Source organism: Neofelis nebulosa, chromosome 9 (genome assembly GCF_028018385.1).
Source record: "Neofelis nebulosa isolate mNeoNeb1 chromosome 9, mNeoNeb1.pri, whole genome shotgun sequence".
NCBI lineage: Eukaryota > Metazoa > Chordata > Mammalia > Carnivora > Felidae > Neofelis > Neofelis nebulosa.
Genome location: NC_080790.1, coordinates 106,255,153 through 106,277,647, shown reverse-complemented (window position 1 = coordinate 106,277,647; position 22,495 = coordinate 106,255,153). Strand labels below are relative to the sequence as shown.

Genomic DNA, 22,495 nt, shown 5'->3' with positions numbered 1-22,495 from the left:
GGAAGTTCATGTTGTGTTAGTTTACTACTGGAACATAACAAATTGCTACAAATTTATTGCAAGCCCACTTATTTTTTTCCTCAGTGTCCCTGAAGACACTGAGTAGAAACCATTGTTTCATTTTTTTTATTATGAAATTTATTGTCAAATTGGTTTCCATACAACACCCACTGCTCATCCCAACAGGTGCCCTCCTCATTGCCCATCACTCACTTTCCCCTCCCTCCCACCCCCCCATCAGCCCTCAGTTTATTCTCAGTTTTTAAGAGTCTCTTATGGTTTGCCTCCCTCCATCTCTAATTTTTTTTCCTTCCCCTCCCCCATGGTCTTCTGTTAAGTTTCTCAGGATCCACATAAGAATGAAAACATATGGTATCTGTCTTTCTCTCCCTGACTTATTTCACTTAGCATAACACTCTCCAGTTCCATCCACATTACTACAAAAGCCATATTTCATTCTTTCTCATTGCCAAGTAGTATTCCATTGAATATATAAACCACAACTTCTTTATCCACTCATCAGTTGATGACATTTAGGCTCTTTCCATAATTTGGCTATTGTTGAAAGTGCTGCTGGAAACATTGGGGTACAAGTGCCCCTATACATCAGCACTCCTGTATCCCTTGGGTTAATTCCTAGCAGTGCTACTGCTGGGTCATAGGGTAGATCTATTTTTAAATTTTTTGAGGAACCTCCACACTGTTTTCCAGAGTGGCTGCACCAGTTTGCATTCCCACCAACAGTGCAAGAGGTGGAAACCCACTTATTACCCCACAGTTATGTATGTCGGAAGTCTAGGCAGAGTGACTGTATTCTGTGCTCTGTGTCTAACCTGGCTGAAATCAAGGGCCTTTTGGGCTATGTTCTCATCTGAGGCTCAGGATACCCTTCCAAATTCAAGGGGTTGTTTTCAGAATTCAGTTCCTTGCAGTTACAGGACTGAGTCCCCCCTTCGTGGCTGCCTATTGTTCAGGGGGGAGGGCGGTTCTCAGCTCCTACAAGCTGCCTATAGCTCCTTGCCACAGATGATCTATGGATCCTCTTTCAACATGGCAGCTTCCTTTTGCAAGGCCAGCAGCACAATCTCTCTGTTGTATCCCTCCTCTTCCAGGAAGGGCCCAGTCCCTGTTAGGGGCTCATTTGACTGGGTCAGATGAGCCTGGAATAGTCTCCATTTTGATGAACTCAAAGTCCATTGGTTTGGTACCTTAATTATATCTGCAAAATTCTTTCAAGTTTGTAATGTAATATAACCTAATCAATGCAGTGAAATTCATCATATGCAGCCCTCTCCACACTCAAGAGGAAGAGATTACACAAAGTATATACACAAGGGGCAGGAATGTTGGTTGCCAATCTTAGATTTCTGTGTAACCACCTTTAAACACACACACCCTCCTAGCACAGACCCCAAATGTTAAAGTTAAATCTTACATGGTTATAGCATGTAGCAATCTCTCTCATTTAAACCCCATGTTACAGGCAAGTCAAGAACATTATCACCATTGTACAGATGGAGAAATTATTGAATCCAAGGTCACAAAACTATACGGTGGGAGATTAGAGAATAGAATCCATTTATCGCTCAGCCTCCAAATTTCTCCTTGCTACAGAACCACCACCCTGTGAGAGATCATTCCATCTTATAACTATAAACCGCAATCACAATACCACCTGACATTTTATAATAATAACTGACAAAGCATTGCCACAGACACAATGTCATTTAATTGTCATGGCAACCTATTAGTGTGGGTTTTATCACTTCTTCTTTAAATGAGGAAACTATTGAGTCCCACAGCACAAAGTACAATAAAGAATAATAAGCTCCCTGTTTTTGGTGCTATTATAAATCAACTTATGCAGACCATCAAGCATGGTACTATAGGAAAAATGCAAAAAGGATATTATTCCTGCCCTAAAAGGATTTATTTGTTGGTAATATATCAGGAATTGATAAATTCAACACATTCCTAACATTAATTAAATTTTTAAAATACCAATAAAAAAGAAGTTCAGCAGCATAATAAAATCTAAACAGGACTTTGCTTTTGAAAGTCTAGCCTACAGATCAGCCAACTATGCCCCACTGGACAAATCCTGGCTACTACCTGCTTTGGTATGGTCCATGAGCTAAAAATAGTTTTTACATTCCTAAGGAATTAGAAAAAAAGCTTAAAGAAAATCTGTTTTTGACTTGTAAAAATTATATAAAATTCAAATTTCAATGTCCATAAATAAAGTTGTATTGGAACACAGCCACACTCATCCATTTCTGTATGACCTATGTTTGTCATGTTACAACAGCAGGGCTAAATAGTTGTCACAGACTGTATGCCCCACAAAGTCTGAAATATTTACTATCTTGCCCTTTACGGAGAAGGTTTGCTGGGCCCTTGTTTTAGCCCACTTAAGCTGAGTGGACAAGAGGTAAGGGGATGGAGGTGCTCCCAGCGTTGAGGAGTGGAGTGGCAAGAACCCACCTCTCCAGCTTTTGGAGAAGGAAAGCCATAACAGGCTGTTGGCGCCCTCAGACACACTGGCTTTCTGAAACCCAGGGCCTGAGCAGAAGCAGAACTTCAGATAGGCAGGCCACCCAGCTGCTTCCAAGCCTTTAGAAGGAAGAGAGCTGCCAAGAGATAAGACTGCCTTGGACATGGAGCCCAGTCCATGCTGGCTGAAACAAGTAACATTGGTAGCAGTAGACTCTGGGTCTGAGGAGTGGCCACCTCCCCAATCCCCCAGTGCCTCACAGTGTCATTGTATCATTCTAAACAAGGGGAGGAAGACAATCAAGCGACACTGGGTGTGTAAGTATGTGTTCTGCAAACTAGACCCTCAGACAAGAATTCAGGTACAAGTATTTTTGGGGAGGTGACCCCAGGAAACATAGTGAGGCATTGGGGTAGGGGTGTCGATCAATAACGGCATAATTCCGGGGGCTGTTAATGCTACAGAAAACTGGGACTCAATTCTGGGGGACTTTGTGAAGAAAATTAGCACTCACCTCAGAATTGTCCCACCAGGGGCGAAGACAAGGGGTATGTGGCCTCCAGTCTTCTCTCACTGAAAGAGAGTTGTTCACAGGAGTAGTAACCTTAGAGAACTTCTGCCTTCCCCTTATGAGCTGAGCAAACTTTTGGGGCCTATTTAAAGCCCATGGGAAGAGGCTACAGGTGCTCAAGGCACGAGGCATTAACAAGCTTCTCCATGCTGCGGGGAAACCACACGTGTAGGAGAACAGCACCAGGAGTGTCTGCCACACTGGGCTGGTCCTCAGCCTTGAAGAGTTAGTGGGATTAGTGGAGGGGATCCAAACTGGATTTATTTTGATTAGAAAAGAAATAAAGGTACTTCCAGTAGCCAGAGTGTGTTGCATGTCTGTGTCTGTGTCTTAACTTCCCTATTAGAGAGCAAACTCCTCAATGCCATGCAAAAAGATGAGTCTTGACTTCTGCTTAATAGATTAGTCAATCAGGAAAAAGCATAAAGAAGGTTTTGCTCCCTCTTTTCTCATTCTCTGCCTACTACTGAGACATGTAAACAACAAAAGCCATGAATATTCCTTAATAAGTTATTCTTGAATGATCAAAATTGATCACCAAAACCAATGAGAGCTATTCAACTTTGAATCTTGATTCCCCATCATGAACCTTTTTTAAAATTTTTTAACTGTTTATGTTTGAGAGAGAGAGAGAGAGAGAGAGAGAGAGAGAGAGAGTCAGATGAATGGGGCAGGGGCAGAGAGAGAGGGAGACACAGAATCTAAAGCAGGCTCCAGGCTTCAAGCTGTTAGCACAGAGCCTGATGCGGGGCTCAAACTCATGATCCGTGAGGTCATGACCTGAGCCAAAGTTGGATGCTTTATCAGCTGAGACACATAGGCGCCCCTCCATCACAAATTTAACTCAGGCTCCCCTCCATATCAATATTTCAACAAATATGGCAGGTACACAGATGCTATAGTATGCACTATATTTGAATAACAAAACAGCTAGAGATATGACTAGATCATGGGGTTTAAGGGAAGAGTTATTTGGTTTTGTTTTATAATAAAAAAAAGACAAAAGATGGTAGTATTTCCAACTGAAATAAAATCCAGCCAGCCTTACAGATTTTGAAGGGTTTATAATGGGAGAAATAGCCCAGAAGTGGGTCATGAACAATCTTGTCCATTAATCATCCCAGGCCCACTGCGTGTGCATGCCAGTTGCCAAGAAAGTCGTGAAACTATGTCTCAAGGACAATGTGCTTTGTAAAATTCACTTCCCAATGTGGAAGTCTAATATTTGGGTTCACCAATATTTTGCACACATGTATGAGAAAGCAAACCCTAAACTAAGGGGCAGGGCAAAGCAACACAGCCCTACCTTGAAATAGCAAGAAAGATCCTTAGTCATCAGTGTCATTACTTCACATGTTCAGTAGTTCCTCCTTGTTGATCCCCACTTAGAGCCATCATTGGATAAATAACAGGCCTTTCAAACTTACCTTACTCAAAACAGAATTCCTAATTGTTGGGTTTGTTGTTGTTGTTGTTGTTGTTGTTGTTGTTGTTTTACCTGCTCTTCCATGTTTTAGTTATTAATGGTAGTACTGTCTTCCCAACCTCAGGTCAAAAATCTAAGAACAATTTTTCTTACTCTCTTTCTGTTGTCCCTTGGTCTAATCAATAAATAAGTATTCTTGGCTCTTCCTCTAAAATATTTGTGGGATGGAACCATTTCTCAGCCCTACTGGTTTAATTTCCCTGGTCATAGCCACCATCACCTGCCATCTCTCACTTTGACAACTGTAGCAGCTTCCTGGCTTCATTTCTGTCCACTCTTGAGCCCCTACAACCCTTTCTCCACACAATAGCAGAGTAACCTTCTTAGAGTATAAATCAGATCATGTAACTGATCTATTTAAAGTCCTCTAATGCCTCCCTCTGCACTAAAAATAAAAGCCAAACACCTTTCTTGAGAATATAAACCTTCGCATGATCTGGCCCCTGCTATTTCAGTTATCTATTGTTGCATAACAAACCATCTTAAAACTTAGTGCTTGAAGCAGTAACGTTTATTATATTTCACTATTTTCAACAAAAGAACAGCTGGTCCATTCTCTGCTCCATTTGGTATAGGCTAGGATCATCTGTATGGCTGTGTTTGGTTGGGAACCCATCTGGGACTGAAATGTCCAACACAGATTTCATGCCTGGTGCCTCAGCCAGGACGGCTGGCTTGGCCTCTCCCTCTCCACAGGGTCTCTCAGTATTAGTGAGCAAGTTTGAGTGTCTTTTTCTGGCAGCTGAATCTCAAGAGGGCAGAAAAGGAAGCTACCAGTATTCTTAAAGCCCAAGCCAAAACACATAACATCAATTCTACCGCATTCTATTGGTCAAAGCAAGTCACAAGGTCAGCCCAGACTCAAGGGGTGGGGGACGGTGAAGATAGATATGCCTCTTGATTAGAGGAGTGATATAAATGTTCAAGAATGGGAGGAATATTTGGCAACTGTCATTAGAAATAATCTTCCACATCTACCTATCTCTCCAATCTAATTTCATACCACTTTCTCCAAGCCCCACTGGGCATCTTTCTCTTGTTAATAGATGCTGAGATAGAGATTGCTGGCATTTCTCTCAATATCCTTCTGTCCATCTTCTTTAGGAATAGAACTTCTGAGTTTCCATTAGATTCATGTCTCCCCAGAATAAATACCACACTTCCCAGGCTCCCTTAAAGCAAGGTATGACCATGTGATTACATTCTAGGCAATGGAATGTCCAAGGAAGTATACAGAGGAAGTTTTAGTAAACCTTCCTTAAAAGATTATCAGTTGTCTCTCTTTTGACCCATTTCTTCCTGTACCTTTTGCTCCTTCATGGTGGCCCGACCATTAGGAGGTCTGAGAATGAAATCCTTTCTAGATTGGAGAAAACTGAGTCTCTGAGACCACAGAATAGCCTACCAGCCCTAGAGCTATGATCCCTGGATTTTTCTTTGACAAAAATACACTGCTATCAGAGTGCCTGGGTGGCTCAGTCCATTAAGTGTTGGACTCTTAAATCTCAGCTCAGAGCTCAGGTCTTGATCTCAGGGTTTAATCCTCACATTGGGCTCCATACTGAGCATGAAAACTACTTAATTAAAAAGAAAAGAAATACACTGCTATCTTGTCTAAGCCACAGTTATTTGGGGTTTTCCATCTTTTACAGCCAAACTTCATCATTAGTGATGAGCATTTCTAACAGAGGGATCAGTAAGAGCAAAGGGCCTGAGGCAGGAGAATGTCCAGAACGTGAACAGAATGAGGAGGTTGAGAGATTGTAGAAGAGGCAATAGTGGCTGCATCATATAGAGCCGTATAGACTTGGTTTTTTCATCTGAATGAAACAGAAAGCTGCTTCAGAGTTTTGAAAAGAGAGTGACATGGTCTTACCTACACCATGGAGTCATTCTTGAGCCCATGTAAAGAAAAGCTATGAGAGAAAAACAGGGGGTTAACTAGGTTTTTATCCAGGTAAGTGGTGATGGTGGCAGAGACCAGGGAGAGCAATAAAGATGGTGAGAAGTGGTCAGATCATGGATCTAGCTTGAAAGGAGAGATGGCAGGATTTGCTGATGAATTGAATGTGATATCTGAATAACTGGAGTTGCTGCTAACTGTAGTGGGGAAAGTTGGGAGGAAGCGGGGATTTAGGAAGTGGGGGCAGGTGGAAATTAGAAGTTTGGTTTGAGACACTGTATTAGTCTGGGTTCTCCAAAGAAAGAGAACAAGTAGAGAGAGAGAGAGAGAGAGAGAAAGAGAGAGAGAGAGAGAGAGAGAGAGTGTTTTGAAGGTAGTCTGGAGGCAGAACCCCTGCTTCCTCAGGGGATTTCAGGCTTTTCTCTTATGGCCTTCAAGTGATTGAATGAAGCCCAGTCACATTATGAGAATAATCTGCTTTGTTTCGAGTCTAGTGATTTAAATGTTGATCACATGTTTAAAACATACCTTTACTACAACCTCTAACCTGGCGTTTGACCAAACATCTGGACAGCACAGCCTGGCCAAGTTGACATATAAAATTAGCTATCATGAACATGTTAAGTTGGAAATGCCTTTGTATATCCCAGTGGAGATGCTGAGTAGGCATTTGATTTACTTGAGGTGAACATTTGGGTCCATCGATATACACATTTCGTTTAAAGAAACAAGATGGAATGATATAACTAAGTGTAGGAAGAGAAGATAATAGATTTGAGCACTGAGCGTTCCAACATTAACAGTTAGGACAGATGAGGAGAAGCCACCAGAGGAAATTGTGAAGAAGCCAGAGATCCGCTGGACTCACCAGGACAGGGCAGTGCTCTGGAGGCCAAGGCAAAAATGCTTCGAGGATGAGGAAATGATCACTGTGTCAAATTTTGCTGATAGGTCAGGTAAGACCCAAGAATTTGTGATTGGATTTGGAAACTTGGAAATCATGAACAACCTCATACATCAGTTAGGATTCAACCAGAGAAGAGGAAATAGTAGAAGATACACATTAAGAGACTTCTTGCAAAGAATTGGCTCATGCAATCGTGAGGGTTGTCTAGGCAAGTTTGAACTCCATCGGGCAGGTCATCAGGAAAGATAGCCTGGGAATCTCAGGCATGGGATAAAGCTTGTGTTCACAGGCAAAGTTTTTTTTTTCCTTCAGAGAAGCCTTGAGTCCTTCACCTGATTAGATTAGGCCCACCAGATTACCTCAAATATCTCCCTGACTTAAAATCAACTGATTATGATCATGGGCTTTAATCACATCTACAAAATATCTTCACAGCAACACCTAGATTGCTATTGGATTGAATAATCTAGCCTAACCTAGCTGACACATCAAAAGACCATCACACCTCAACAAGACCAGCCTCAGTGGATTATGGGAATAAGAGCCCAGCTGAAGCAGGTTCAAGAGAATGGGAAGAGTGAATGTGGAGATGGTGTCGGCAATTATTTCGAAGAGCTGTGCTATGAAGAGAAGCATAAAAATGGAGCAGGGACTGGAATAAAATTGGAATGTGGGTTAAGTGGTTGAGGGAAGACATGGCAAGACCATTGGTAGACAGGAGCTTGAGGAACTAGAGGCTTTGCTGTTAGAAAGTCATTTCAATGAACACTAAAACCACCAAGAAGATGTAGGAATGACAGAGGGTGATAGTGAGTCAATAGCTAACATATCCAGGGAATGAGAACATGCCCCAGGTTTGGGTCAGGGGGTGACAGTGCATGGTGGTACAAGAAAAAGTACTGGAGTTACAATCTGATGACATCAAATTCAAAGCTGGGGGAATAAGGAAGTTAGAAAAAAAAGAAGAGAATCATCTGGGAAGACAGCAAGGAGGAGTAAAGGACACGCATCCATGTTCAGACACAGCATGGGGAGTTTGGGGGTACAGCCCTCTCTTGAGAGGGATGCACAGAGAGTGGTGTCCTCATATGAGATCCAGATCTGAGCTAGAGCAAGTAGGTGAGGGGAATATTCAGAGAAATTAAGGATTTATGGGAAATGCTGATAGTGAGTTTCAGAATATGGGGGTGGAGAGGGGAAATGACATCAGTAAGGGGGTTTTCAGAGCCATATTAGAAGCAGCTGGGGTGGGGGGCTAGTGCCCTGGGGTGTCTGACATTGAGAATAGTCTTAGTGGTTTCCAGGAAGATGGTGATCATGAGGCTGTGAGTGTTGAGGAGTATGTAAGGATGAGGGAGTCTGGCCAAGAGCACAAGTTCTGGGGCCCTGTTTTCACTCTTACTGATGGGGATATCAAAGCTGGAAGCAGGGGAGTTGTATCCCAGCACTTTATCTCCCTGGGTCTTGGGTTCCTCATTGGAACAATAATTTGGTTGCAGAAATTCTCTGTAGCAACTTCCAGCTAACCTGTGATTTTTTTTTTTTTTTTTGAGAGTAGAAAGAAGGGGAGGAGGCAGAGAGAGGGTGAAAGAGAATCTGTTGAACCAATGTGAGAAATCAAGAGTCGGATCAACAGTTGGATGCTTAGCCAACTGAGCCACCCAGGCACCCCGACCTGTGATTCTTTTTTTTTTTTTTTAATTTTTTTTTTCAACGTTTTTTATTTATTTTTGGGACAGAGAGAGACAGAGCATGAACGGGGGAGGGGCAGAGAGAGAGGGAGACACAGAATTGGAAACAGGCTCCAGGCTCCGAGCCATCAGCCCAGAGCCTGACGCGGGGCTCGAACTCACAGACCGCGAGATCGTGACCTGGCTGAAGTCGGACGCTTAACCGACTGCGCCACCCAGGCGCCCCCCGACCTGTGATTCTTTAAAATTGTTCTGTATCTCGTGTTTGGTATAAACATTTGATTCCCAGAATGTTCACTTTTCGCAACTTTTAGTCGCAAAATCACTTTTAATGCCTTCTGGGCCTGTCCCATGACAACATTGAAAGAGAACAAATAGGGGCGCCTGGGTGGCGCAGTGGGTTAAGCGTCCAACTTCAGCCAGGTCACGATCTCGCGGTCCGGTCCGTGAGTTCGAGCCCCGCGTCAGGCTCTGGGCTGATGGCTCGGAGCCTGGAGCCTGTTTCTGATTCTGTGTCTCCCTCTCTCTCTGCCCCTCCCCCGTTCATGCTCTGGCTCTCTCTGTCCCAAAAATAAAAAAAATAAAAAACATTGAAAAAAAAATTTTAAAAAAAGAAAGAGAACAAATACACTACATGTCATTTGTACCAGGCTCCTCTAAAGAACAAGAGGGCAAACTAATCCACAAAAAAGCTGTTGACTTTCCCCTGAACTTATGAAACTATATAAGAGTTCCTGCACACACTTTCACTGACATCTCAGAAAGCTGTATTCAGAAATAAAAGAGCCCCTTACTTTCCTCCACCCCTCAATCATTTCCACACCACAGGTCAGCTTATGGCAGCCTGCAAGCCATGGTACCCAAGTTGAAATGACTGATCCCTTCTCTAACCTTCCAGCCCCACCCCCTACTCCATCAGTTCTTAAAATGGGGTCCCTGTACCTGCAGCATCAGCATTACCTAGGAATCTAGTAAACATGCAAATTCTCTTGCTGCACCACACACCTACTGAATCAGAATCTCTGGGTGTGGGACCCAACAATCTGTGTGTTAACAAGCCCTGCAGGTGATTCTCATGCATGCTCAAGTTTAGGAACCGATGCTTTAGACACAACACACAGTTTGGTCATATGGAATACCCCCTGGTTCTCCTAACTTTTGTACTCATTTATATCCTGGGCCTTGACACTATTCCTTCTGCTTGGGAAATCCTCCCCTATAGTATGTGCCTCTCATACCCTTCTAGACTAGCTTGACCATCACCTCTCCTGGGAAGCCTCCCCACTGCCAGGCTAACGGAAACACACCTCTCTCAGCTTCCAAAGAAAATTTCCTGCCATCTTCCACTTAAGCATTTATTATATTGTTTCCTAATTTCTTTTTCTTTTTATTAATGTTTATTTGTTTTTGAGAGAGACAGACAGACAGACAGATGGTGAGCAGGGGAGGGGCAGAGAGAGGCAGAGACACAGGATCTGAAGCAGGCTCCAGGCTCTGAGCTGTCAGCACAGCTCAAACTCTCGAGATCATGACCTGAGCCACGAACTGAGCCAAAGTTGGACGCCTAACCAACTGAGCCACCCAAGTGCCTCCTAACTATTTTCTTGATCTCTGGTCTCACTTCTAAAGAAACAGGCTTTATCTTTCCACATTCAACAAAGTTTTAAATGATTATTATGTTTTAGTGAGTATTTAAGGCATTAAGAAATTAGAAGTTAAAAAAAAAAAGATCAAAACACTTGTTCTACTGAAAGTGGCCAGACAATAATGCAAATGGCTGTACTTCATAGTACTGTATTTTATTGATTCTAAACCACATGTTTTCCCCTCACTTTTAGGATCTGAAGTCAAAATAAGTCTTAATTGATGGCATACCATGGCTTAATTGGCATCTTTTCTTAGTGGTGCATAAAATAATAGTGTGTTTCTACAATAACATGACAACCTTAGATTCGATGAAATACAGAAAGGTTAAAAAAAAGTGATATGTTATATGGGGAAAAATTAAGCTACAAAGTAGGATGAGGGGTATAGCTGTCAGGAGAGAGAGGGTGTCTTTGGAAATAGGATGTCCAGGGAAAGGGAAGCCCTTTCCGAGACGGGGACATTTGAAGACAGATGTGAGGGAGGTGAGTGACAGATTCACGGACAAACGGAGGGGGTGACCAGAGCATTCCAGGTTGCAGGAATAGTAGGGGAAAAGTCTAAAGACAGGAAAATGCCTAGTGTCTTGGTCTGTTTAGAATAGAGCTTAGAACAGTCTGATAAATACCCACAAATGTTTGTTTCTATAATGGACATCAGCCATTGGTAATATACAGATACTTGCAGAATATGATGATTTCTAAGTATTTTACTCCCATGTACCTGTGGGCAGTGTGACTCTGGGAAATAACAAAGCCTTGACAGAACTGTGTAAATCAGAAAACCTTACTTTGCATCTGTGGGGTTCCAGACCTTATTGTAGGTATTGAGAATACAGAGATGTATTAAATGTGATCCTTGCCCTCAAGGAATTCTTGTCTGGCAGAGAAAATAGAAAAATAACCACAATATAATGCTATTCAGCTATAGTCAGAGGTGTGTGAAATGTATTATTATAGCCACTTAACAAGGAACAATACCTGTGTTCATCCATACTCCTGTGAAGGTCTATTTCAAAGGGAAAGTGAAGAGCAGCCTTTTGGACCACATCAGATCCTGATCTCTTATCAAGCCTCCTAGTGTCAAGGCACAATAGATTGCAACTCATACACAGAACATTCTTAAGAAAAAGGACTCCCAAAATGGGCTGCTACCTTAAAAGTTACATTACTGCTAATGTTGTTTAGAAAATAATAATGCATCAAAGGGCTTAACTGATAGAGCAAGCTGTCCAACAAATGCAAATTGCCACTCCAGCCCAGCTTGTGATACCTACAATCTTCTAAAATGAATCCCTCCCTATCTTTTAAAAGGTAGAATAGATAGGCTGAATCACAGCTGGCTTTTAAGTGGGACAGAGTTAAGGAATAAGTCCCATGGGCTGGTTTCTCTAGCTCACTTTCTCAGTTCTGATCTTCCCTATGTTACTAGAAAGTTTGTTTCTTCATGACAGAAGTTCAAATTATCACCTTTAGCAGCTCCAGACCTTATATTCTCTTAACTAAGTCCAGAGGAGAACAAGAATACCTTTCCCAAGAAGACCTGGGAAATACCTCATCCTCCTTTGTAAAGTCAGATATTGATCCCTAAATCAGAAATCAATAGGAGATTCAAGAGTGCCAGGATTGGGGCGCCTGGGTGGCTCAGTCAGTTAAGCGTCCGACTTCGGCTCAGGTCATGATCTCGTGGTCCGTGAGTTCGAGCCCCGCGTCGGGCTCTGTGCTGACCACTCAGAGCCTGGAGCCTGTTTCAGATTCTGTGTCTCCCTCTCTCTCTGACCCTCCCCCGTTCATGCTCTGTCTCTCTCTGTCTCAAAAATAAATAAATGTAAAAGAAAAAAAGAGTGCCAGGATCCCATGGGCTGAGTTAGAGATAGGGTTTCCTTCTAGCAAAGTAGGATATAGTTAAAGAATGTGGATGCCGGAGCTTGGGGGAGCAAAACAAGAGATGTCCCCTAAACATCCTTTCAGAATGAACCTGATTGATCATCACACCAGTAATATCATGGCCTGGAAGAATGAAATTCATGTCCATCTCTTTCCAGTTGAAAGAATTCTCTAGACATTCCTGTCTCCTAGAGAAACCACCAGACTTGTGTGACTCTTGAGTACTTGAAATGTGGCTATTCCAGATTAGAAATACCAGATTTCAAACATTTAATACAAAAATACAAAGTACATTTACATTTAATACAAAATATAGGGGCGCCTGGGTGGCGCAGTCGGTTAAGCGTCCGACTTCAGCCAGGTCACGATCTCGCGGTCCGTGAGTTCGAGCCCCGCGTCAGGCTCTGGGCCGATGGCTCGGAGCCTGGAGCCTGTTTCCGATTCTGTGTCTCCCTCTCTCTCTGCCCCTCCCCCGTTCATGCTCTGTCTCTCTCTGTCCCAAAAATAAATAAAAAATGTTGAAAAAAAAAATTTAAAAAAAAAAAAACAAAAAAAACCAAAATATAAAATAGCTCATCATGGGGCATCTGAGTGGCTAGTAGGTTAAGTGTCCAGCTTCAGCTCAGGTCTGATCTCACCATTTGTGAGTTCGAGACCCACTTAGGGCTCTGTGGTGGCACTTCGGAGCCTGGAGCCTGCTTCAGATTCTGTGTCTCCCTCTTTCTCTGACCCTCCCCACTAGCACTCTGTGTGTGTCTCTCTCTCAAAAATAAATAAACATTTAAAAAGTTAAAAAAAAAAAACAAAATAAAATGGCTCATCAGTGTTTGTTATTAGTTCAATGGTGAAATGTTGATAATTCTGGATATATTCCATTAAATAAAATCTATTCTCAAAATTTATTCTACCCTTTTCTTTTCTACTTTTTAAAACGTAGCTACGAGACTCATAGAAACAGAGAGTAGAATGGTGATTCATTACCAGTGAGTAGGAATAGAAGAGATATTGTTTAAGGGTACAAACTTTCAACTAGTCAATATAGAAGTCCTGGAGATCCAGATCACACATATAGACAACAATATTGTACCATCATGAAACTCGCTAAGGGACTAGATCTTCATTATTCCCACCACATGAAAAGAAACGATAATTATATGGCGTGACAGAAATGCTAACTATTGCTACAACCGCAGTCATATTACGATATATAAATGTATCACATTAACATATTCTACCCCTTGAATTTATACAAGGTTATATGTCAAATATATTTCAATAGAAATAAATACATAACAATTTAAGAATGAAATGTGGCTCCCAGAACGTTTCAAGTTAGAATTGTAGTTTGCATTATATTTCTATGGACCGTGCTGCTGTAAGATTTCCACCAGTCTTGGAGCAGACCGTTCATTTGGCACTGTGATTCACAGAGTATGGTTCCCTCTGACCAGAAGCATCAGCATTACTTGGGGGCTTGTTAGATACGTAATTGCTCAGCCCCTTCCCAGACTCACAGAATCAGCAACTCTGGGTGGAGCCCAGCCATCTGTTCCTAACAAGCCCTCCATGTATTTTTATTCAGTAGCTTCCCTGGTGAGCCACACAGCTAAAAGCATACTTTACTAGTGCTTCTGGAAGTGGCAAAATCAACTTTGCAGAAAACCAGGTTGAGTAAGTTGCTAAGCGATTTAAAATGTTAGTTTTCATGTTTAAAATGTTGAGAAATAGACGTGAATATTGAAGCCAAAATAAGCCTTTGAGCCCTGGAAGAAAGCCCCTTGGGGTGGGGGAGGGGAGAGGTAAATAAGTAGCCTGTGATTTGGACTTAAAATGAGAGATTGAGCTATTTGGCATTATAAACTAAGATTTATTGAAATTGATTCTAAATGTTTGGTTCTAAACCCGAACCCCGCTCTTTGTGGTAGAGCATTATTATCAACTCCATTTTACAGGTAAGGAAACGGAGGCACAGCAAGGCTCATTAGCTGGCTCAAGGCCACATCTGTTGGGGCCAGAGTGAATCTGGCTATAGAGCCCAGGGGTCTGAAGCATTGTACTCACAGTATTGTGTAGGCTCCAGGCCGTATCTCAGCTGATCTGCAAAGGGAGTTAATTCTCTACTAGTTCTTCCTGGCTATTAGAATCATTTGGGGACACTTAAAACTGCATTCCTGCCAGGCTCCACTAACTAGCGATTTTCATTTCCTTGGGGTGGAGTCGTTTCAGGGGTTGCTGCAGAGCTGCCCTGGGACCTCAGAAACACCTCTCACTGGACAGACGATGAAGATGAAGCGGGAGACACACTGTGTGGAGTCAGCAGGAGTCAGCTTGGGCTCTGGAAATTAGGCCAGGGCTTCTCCAGCTGCAGAGGTGCACAAGTCCCCTAGGTAACCTTTTCACACGCAGGTTCTGCTGCAGTGCGGTGGGTGAGGCCGGAGCTTGTGCAGCAGCCAGGTGGGGGGAAATGCTAAGGGTCCACAGACCACACTTTAGTATTGGGGCAGTGCACTAGCTGGATGCCCTGACCCTTGTGGCAGGTTCCTGGCCAGAGGGGCCTTCAGAGTGGTCCACTGTCTAGCAGGAGGGGAGTAGGGCAGGATACCGAACCCAAATGCACGCCCAGAACGGGGATTCCTCATGGCAGGCCTGAGGCCCTGGGATGAACACCTGGAGCACAGCCGGGAGTTCCTGCTCCTGAGACCTGGGGGAAATTCTGGCAAGCTGAAAGGAAAACACCCCACAGTTACGGCCCTGAAGCAGGAACCCCAGTGATGCCACCCATCTCCCCTTCAGTTGTCCTCATCTCGCCTAAGCGCAGCCTCGCGTTCTCCCCTCGCTCCTCGCTTCCTCACGCGCCTGGCCTGTCTGAACCTTGGAAGAGGTGCGCGGACAGGGACCGCCGACTTTGTCTCTCCCCGAGGCTCCTGTCTTTCTAGGTCTCCCTGGAGGGTAGGACAGCCGGGATGCAAGCTGCTCGGTGTGCATTTTCCCTTCTACAACACCCCTCGCCGCTACCCTGACTCTCCACCCCTGCCCCTCTGTCTCTCTCCAAAATTCCCAGTCCGAGGCCAGAATTGGACTTTAGATGGACCCGGAATGAAAGCTTTCCCTCACCCTCTGCGGCTTTCACACCCTCCCCCCACAGGGTCCTTCCCGAGTCCTGCCCTCCTGCAGCCACCCGCAGGAAAGGATGCCAACAGCGCGGTGCAGGCGGACGCGGACACCCAAGGAAGGAGGCGGGGCCCGGAGCCCCGGAGAGCCGCCACCGCACTCACAGTCACGCTGTCCCCGGAGACCCGGGACGCGGCGCCTGTGCCCAAAACAGAAAAAGGAGGAAGGGATAACTTCGTGTTGGGGACGGAGACAGAGGGGGCGGGGGGGGGAGGGATTCGAGGTTTTTCTCTAAGATCTGTTTGTCGCACCCTCATCCCCCAACCCAAATCCGGCGGCCAGAGCCTCCCACCCGGCCCACGCGGCCATCCGACTGGGTCCCGACGCGCACGGCCCCCTCCCCCAGCCCCGCCACCCCAGGTTCCGGCCCATCAAGTCGGGAAATGAGACGATCCATCAGCCGGCCCTGCGTGCCGGGCCGGAGGCGTCCCCATCTGTGCGTTTCGCAAAGTCACCCGGGAGTAACGGCGCGGCGGCAGCCACCGAGACTCCCGACCTCCGAGTGACAGAGGTTGGCGAACGTTGCTTTTGGTGGCTTTGGTGCTTTGGGCTCCAAGGCCCATTGGTATGGCTTGGGATTCCCGAAGCTGTGGCCGAGGCCGTGGCTACAACCTCCATAGATCCGACTCTTTCTCTGACAACTGAAAGAAAAAAAAAATAATAAAAAAATAAAATGGCCCGGGATAATTAGAAACACAAAGAACGTCCCGGGGAGGACACAGATTTGGGCCTAGAGACAGCACGTGCGGGTTCCACCTGGGCTGCTGGGCCGGGGGATACCTCAGACAGCCAGACGTGGGGTGGCAGGGGCCTGGGGCATTTCACAGGCAGGGGAAAGCTGAGGCACCCGCAAATTTGCTTTTGAATTAAAAGATAACCATAGGTTCGCCATAGAGAAATATCCGAAGGTCAATGTTATTTTTCGTGTTACTATAGGGGATTTAATGTTGTTTTTATTTTGAGGGGGCTAACAGGAGGGTATCCACGGTGCGCTTCTGGTGTGGGGCCTCCCAGAGTTCTTACCCGGCCCTGTCCACCGAAGAGGAGAGAGGTGTTGATAGGACGCCCTCTGGAGCCGCCAGAAACCCGGTCCTGCGTCCTGCCGGCAGACTGGACCTGCAACCCAGGCGGGATCCGCGGAAGGGGCGCAGGAGCATCGTCTGGCGAGAGATTTGCTGCTGAGAGGCTGCCCCCTCCCCATTGTCCCTGGGGACTCCCGTTAAGGCAGAAGCCTGGGCTTTTCTTGCAGTTGCAGCCTGGGGTGGGGAATGCCCTCTGCTCCCCACCCCTTCCCCAGATTGATTGATTGATTGATTTAAAAAAAAATTTTTTTAAGTCGAACCTAACCTCACAGCCCTGGCCATATGAGCCAGTCCACCTACTGACCTTCTCGTCCCGGTCCGGAACCTGCGGGTCCAGGGCGGCCGCCAGTCCCGCCCGCAGAAACCGCTTGCTCCCGGGTGCTCGCCCCGAGCTGTCTGCGCGCCACTTGGGCCTCGTGTGCTGTCTCAGCTTCGATCTCCTCTCAGCAGAATCCGTTCTCCGTCTGGGAAACCTCGCGCGGGTCCCAGAATTGTCCGAGGACCGAGCTGCGGCGTGATACCCCGTGCACCCCTGGCCCTGCAGCGCGCATCCTCACGACTTCTCTTCTGGGATCCAGACCGCTGGGGCACTTCGGGGCATTTTCCTCCGGTGCGGATACAGCGCTGGCTGTTTGGTCAGGAAGAAAAGAAAGCGATGTCTGTGTAAACAGGTCTCCTCTCTCCCCAAGCTCAGCATCCTACACCCGCCTCAGAGTCTCCCGACTTTTCTCGGGATGGAGGAAGGACCCGAGAGGCCCAAGGATCGGAGAGCGCCTGGGTCTCACAGCCCACCTACCTCGCTCCAACACCGGGTTTGGCAAGACTTCCTGTGCGGCGCAGGAGCTGCGAAGAAGGTCTCCGGGGAGGCAGGGACACGCTCTCTGCTAGGAACTTTCTTCCTCCTTTTTCTAGTCCTAACAACCCTCCACGCCCAGACACAAAAGACCCCGCAGGTTCGGTCGCTGTGGCCGAATTTGCTCAGCCCCAGCACCCTTGTAATTGATCCCCCTATCCCGGCTTTGGAGCCGGTGTGGACTTGACCTTTGCATCTGGACCGGGTTTTTCTGTCCCATGTCTATACCTGGAGCAGCTGCGCCAATGTGTCAGAAGTCCAACCCAGGTGCCAGGCTCCCGTGTCTTTCTCAGGTTGAGGTCCTTGCGAGCTCTGGGCGCAGGCAGCTAGGCGCCCGCAGTGGCGCGCTTCTCCCTTTGCTCGGGCAGAAACTCCCAGGTCTGGAGTCTGCAGCCTGGGCGCCGAAGCTCCAAGCCCGGAGCAACCGGGCTCTCCTGCATCGGTGCCACCCCAAGGTACTGACACAGGCCACAGGCCATGTGCCCTGACCAGCGCACACTTCTTCCACGCTGAGACAGTACGCTTTAATAATGGAATTCACAGCATGTTTTTCCCTGAAGGAATTGCTCAGATCACTTCTCAACTAAGGTCACTAAGAGACGCATTGTGTTTCGTCCTGGAGAGATTCCTTTAGGAAAGGCATTTTCGGAGCTACTGCCCTGAAATTGTCGCTCTTCATAACTAGCATATTGCTTTCTAGATTGCCATTCCAGGCATCTTTGCAATACACCAAAGACTCCTTCCTCTTTCTCTTTCTTGGTTACTGGAGCATCTTTGCAGTGTTTTCACAAAAAAAGTCACAGACATATCCCAAACCTACAACATCAGAACACCTGAGGGCATTCCAGAATTCCAGCTCTGTCCAGCAATGCTTCCTTCAAAGCACAACAGACTGGCCACCCCACTCTCACCCTCCCCTCCCAGAGGCAATTACTATAAATTGTCCTTAGTCCCAACACATCTTCAAGTGATAACTTCAAATAGGCAATTAAAAGAGTAGTTAACTGGGGGACCAGAGATGCCGGTAACATGATTTTAAGGAATTGCAGCATCTGAGAATTCAGGCAGCAAACTATTTTAAATGAGCTTGCCTAACCCTGAGACACATGGAGGTAGTTGTTTTTCTTGCAGAGAAACACTCCTTAAAGAATTTTAAAACTTCTCCATTGACTCTTGTTTTTGTTTGTTTGTTTTTTGTTTTGTTTTGTTTTGTTTTGTTTTGCAGAGAAGTTCCCTGCTCCCACGTTAAGCTTTTCCTCTCTGCTAGGAAAGCAGAGAGGGCTGTACTCCAAGGCCTAAATCTTACACATTGAAACTTAGTGGTAACTAACTTAAAACAAGTTTAAAAATGGTTAACTAATTACTGCCTCATTTGCTACTGAACTTTTCAGGAATGACTACCAAGCCTCACCATCTGCTTATTCAGGGTTTGCTTTATGGACTTTGTCTTCCCCTCCCCCCTCGCATTTTCTCCTCTGTGAAGGCATTTATCCTAAATGAACCCATAAAAGGACATTTCCTAAGGACTTAGCATAAACATACTTTGCCAATAAAAGAGCCATTATTCTGGTGCCTTGTCTCCTCCACTGGTTACCCTCATTGCAGAAACAGCTCTTGCTTCATTAAAATAGATGCAGGAGAGACCAATGAAAAGAAAGGATGAGGGAAATTTTACCAAGATCATGCAAACTGAGTGCATCAGAGGCACGCTTCACTTTCTCATTCTTTGCAAATATTCTAGGGTTTGGAAACTTCTACACAAAATATTCTTGTGTACACTTACTTTTCAGTTCTTATCCAAAAGCGTTTTTATACTAGAAAGGGTTTGAAAGGCAGTAAATAAATTAAATTAAATAAGTGTTCAGTGATACGCTGAATACAAGAAAAGGTTTTGGTAAGTAGTAATTCCAGCTTGACATCTCTGTGCACCTTGTCCAGGTTAGTTAAATTATCCCTACTTCTGTAATCCTTGTGTGCTCCCAGTGGGGGTGTGTGTGTGTGTGTGTGTGTGTTGGAAGAGTTGGGGGATAATAGGGCCAGAGTACATTTTTACATTTCACTGTAAAGTGGACTGAAACATCAACAAGCCAAATTTCAGCTGTAACAAAGCTGAGCTTTCCCCTTTTGAAGTTCACAAATATGGTTTCTAATCAGCATTTTTTCTGATTTTTGTAATTTTTTGCTTCGTTCTACAAATCCAAGTCAATTATTTGTGTGACTAAGAGATACACCTAACAATTTGAATATTTAATTTTTTTAGAATAAGGTTTGCATATGCATACCATATGTAGGGCATATTATCACATAAAGACATTAAATAGAGACTATGTAGTCTATAAACGATTGTGAACTTCTGGGTCTAACTTCTTTAATGCAAATTGATAAACATGGAAAGATGAAGAGTTACATCTTTGTACTGGCTTTCCTATTTAATATATATTTCTTACATTAGCAATGCCAAGGGCAATTGTCTTCCTTGTCTTCCTTGATACCAGGTCAATCTGTCCATGTTTTTCAAAATTCACCTTCTCCAAGAGGCCTCCTTTGGTCAGTTCTACCCCACCCTGGGGATGGCTGTCTTACTTTACCTTTTTCTGTGTGTCTATGCCCATCTTGTGCCACACAAGTCTACATCTTCATGTATCTTCTTCTATTCTCCCATCAAAACTGAAAGGTCTAGACACACAGGAGCCTCTTCTTTCACTACTGTGAAATAGTAACCACCCAATGGCATGTGATTCATTAAGGCCAATCCAAATAAGTAAGTACACAAATTGAAAAGAATCCTTTGAAGGACATAGAGGATCTAGAGAAGATTCCAAGGGCAACATGCATGGGTTACACTTACCACTGACATTTTGTTTTGACCACCAGCAGCAATAATGAAAATTGACACAACCGTTATCCACAAGAGTATACTTGTTTATGTTAGCTTCTCCTATTTTCTCTCCCATTCAATAAATGAAGAATGGAACAAATTTTGGAAAACTTTGTTACTATCTTAAAATATGATTTAATGGTGAGTTTTACTTGCTCTTTGCTGATTTCAGAGAAGTGAAGATTTTTTTAAAGCTTGATTAGAAAGTTATTTAATTAATGTAGGTGAAAGTTGTAGGAAAAATGATCCAATTGTTATTGCAATATAAGAATCACTGAGGACAGATAGAGAAGCTAATGGATCTTTGTAAGCTATCTTTAAGATTAAACACCTAAAAGGAAATTTAATTATGTTTTGAGAATGATCCTTCCAGGAAGAAAGAGTTAAAACTGCTTCCTTTTTTCTTTTAACTCTTGAAGTACTCTCTGGTGTCAACAAAGAGATCATGTATGTCAGGTATGGAAAGAAACCATTTCAAAGGAACAACCATTTGATTTATAATGAAATCAATAATCAACTACAACAACTTAAGATTAATGACCCATGCTACTTCCCATCTATGTTTTCTTATTAAAGCAGATAATCATCAATTAATTCAGTTGATCTTTTAATAATCTATAAATGAGGACATCTGCAATAATGTATCACAAGAAAAATTGTCATAATCTTTCACAGACATCTCTTCTACTTCTATAATGGTTTATCTTTGGGTTCCCAGAGCACCAAACATAGTGCAAGTAATAGGTATTCAGTTAATGTTTATGATGAAATTAATTTGTCTTTGTTTTGAATGATGTTCTACTCATTAGTTCACTTGGCCTAACCAGCCATCCCCTGAGGTATTCCAGTTTTTCAGTTGAGGAAAATGATAATCTGTACAAGGTCATAAAGGTAATAAATTGTGAACACTAAACTAAAATCTATCCATTTCTTTCCTCATTAAAGTACTGGAGGGAAAAATGGAGGGAGAGAGAATATAAATGCTTCATTACATATGTCTCATTGTTTTTAAAGTTTTTATGATACTACAGGAAAATGTGTAATAGCAATTGCTAAGGTGACAAATTGCAAGGCATGTAAATTTTGCAAATTGCAATCATAATAATTGACTTTTATCAATCACAAAGGCCTCAGTCCTTCTGTATATAAACATTTATGCAAAGTTCTTGAAAAATGCTTGAATGAAATATACCAGATAAAAATGAAGATATAAAATATAGTATTGATTTAAATATTACTTCATAATTTGAATTGCTATTGATCTTATTAGAGACTTTGGGTTTCAGCTTGTTATTTGGTCATTGAATAAAGATTTTATGGAAATGAAGATATAGTATATTTTGGAGTCAAAGTATTATATAAGGAAAAATGAAGATGGTCCCTATGAAGTTAAAGCATGTGATTTTTCTATTTTAATTCTAACTGACCATGTGACACTAGGCAAGGTCATTTAATTTTTCTGAGTCTCAGTTTTGGGAGTGTACAACCACCATAAGGCAAATGTTCCCTTGTCTACCTTCTAAGGTGGTAAGGAGGATAAAATTTGACAGTGCATGTGAAAATACTTTGCAATTTCCCCCTTAATATGATATTGTTTATTTTATGACATTATATTACTGATTATTCACATAATTAAATATCCTGTAACACATGAAATATTTGGACATCAATACAATTGATGAGGACAGCATGTTCATTGCTGAAAAAGCTGTATTCTGATTTATGAAGCAAGAAATTTTTAAAAAAGCAAGCTACCAAAAATGTAAATATAGGAATTAGTCCAGTAGTATTTTTTTTGTCCCACTGGATGCTATAGAGCAATATGTGTGTAATGTCTATGTTTACAAAAGTAGGTGACATTACTGTCCTAAGAGACCCTAGACAACCCTCACAAACTTCGGGTTCACTTACATTCTTCTTGGCAGAAAA

General features: G+C 43.7%; 1 long non-coding RNA gene across 1 annotated transcript; it reads right to left on the bottom strand.

Annotated features, from left to right (window-relative positions):
• Positions 1-14,428: 14,428 nt before the first annotated feature.
• Positions 14,429-18,156, bottom strand: LOC131485427 (uncharacterized). The gene is made up of 3 exons (XR_009248840.1): positions 17,632-18,156; positions 17,132-17,459; positions 14,429-16,385 (listed from the first exon to the last, which is right to left on the bottom strand). It is a non-coding gene; the product is annotated as an uncharacterized LOC131485427 (long non-coding RNA).
• Between the last annotated feature and the right edge of the window lie 4,339 nt (positions 18,157-22,495).